This window comes from Myotis davidii, unplaced genomic scaffold (assembly GCF_000327345.1).
Source record: "Myotis davidii unplaced genomic scaffold, ASM32734v1 scaffold820, whole genome shotgun sequence".
NCBI lineage: Eukaryota > Metazoa > Chordata > Mammalia > Chiroptera > Vespertilionidae > Myotis > Myotis davidii.
Genome location: NW_006291981.1, coordinates 596,576 through 598,342, shown reverse-complemented (window position 1 = coordinate 598,342; position 1,767 = coordinate 596,576).

Below are 1,767 nucleotides of genomic sequence, written 5' to 3'. Positions count from 1 at the left end.
CTACCTAACTTCAAATTATACGACAGAGCTACATAATCAAAACAGCATGGTATTGGCAGAGAAACAGACACACAGATCAATGGAACAGAACTGAGAGCCCAGAAATAAAACCATATATATATATATATATATGGATGGATAATTTTCAACAGAAAAGAAAGCCTCTTCAGTGAATGGTGCTGAGAAATGGAAAAGCCACATGGAAAAGAATGAAAGTAGATTACAGTCTGTCCCCATATATATACATTAATTCAGAATGGATCAAAAACCTAAATATAAGATCTGAAACAATTAATTACATACAATAAAACAGGTACTAAATTTATGGACTTTGGCCATAGAGAATATTTTATGAACTTGACCCCAAAGTCAAGGGAAATAAAGGGAAATAAAAATGAATGGGACTACAGCAAAATGAAAAGCTTCTGCACAGCAAAAGAAATGGACAAAAAAACAAAAATGTAACCAACCAGATGGGAGATGATATTTGCAAACAACAGCTCTGACAAAAGGTTAATATCCAAAAAAAATATGAAGAACTCATACAAGTCAACACTAAGCAAACAAACAATCCTATATAATAAAGAGGCAATATGCAAATTAACCATCATGCCCTCACAAGACAGCTGCCTATGACCAGGCCTGCAGGGGGGTTAGTGAGGAATGACCAAACGACTGAAGAACAGGCTGCATGGGGTGACCAGGCCAGCAGGGGTGTTAGAGGGATGACCGCGACCAGGCTGGCAGGGAGGGAGCAGTTGGGGGCAACCTGGTCGGCAGCAGGGGGCAGTTAGGAGTGACCAGGCCGGCACACAGAGGTGATCAGGCTGGCGGGGGAAGGGGAGACAGTTAGGGACAACCAGGCAGGCAGGTGAGCGATTAGGAGCCAGTGGTCCAGGATTGTGAGAGGATGTCTGACTGCTGGTTTAGGCCCAAACGGCAGTTGGACATCCCCTGAGGGGTCCTGGATTGGAGAGGGTGCAGGCTGGGCTGAGGGGACCCAACCACATACACACGAATTTCATGCACCAGACCTCTAGTCTATAATAAAAATACTAATTAGACCAGATGTTTTTCTGGATGTCCTTCCATCCTGCTGGGGCTGGGAGGGAAGCCCAGGTCCCAGGTGCCAGAGGGAAGCCGTTGCTGGTAGCTGGGGGGAGGAAGGCCTACTCTTGCATGAATTTTGTGCATCGGCCCTCTAGTCCAGTATAAAATGGCAGAGGACCTCTCCCAAGAAGACTCATGTGAAAAGATGCTCAACTTCACTAGCTATTAGGGAAATGTAAAACAAAGCTACAATGAGATAGCACCTCACACCTGTTAGAATGCCTGTTACCAACAAGACAAGTAGCAAGTGCTGGAGAGGCTGTGGAGAAAGGAACGTCATTCTCTGTTGGTGGGAATGTAGACTGGCACCGCCACTGTGGATAAGAGTGTGGCAGTTACTCAAAATATTATGACTAATGGTACCACATGATGCAACTCCTCTCTTGGGTATCTACCTGAAAAAATTGAAAACATTTATTCACAAATGTTTTCTTAGAAACAGCTAAGAACTATATGATTTCACTCATATGTGGGATATAAAACTGAAACTCATAGACACAGATGACGGTGTGGTGGTTAGCAGGGGGAAGGGGTGGGGAGGTAGTAAAAGGGGTTGCATATGTGGTGACAGAAGATGATGTGACTTTGGGTGGTGGACACACAGTGCAGTGTGCAGATCCTGTACCATAGAAATGTACACTTGAACACAATACAAAC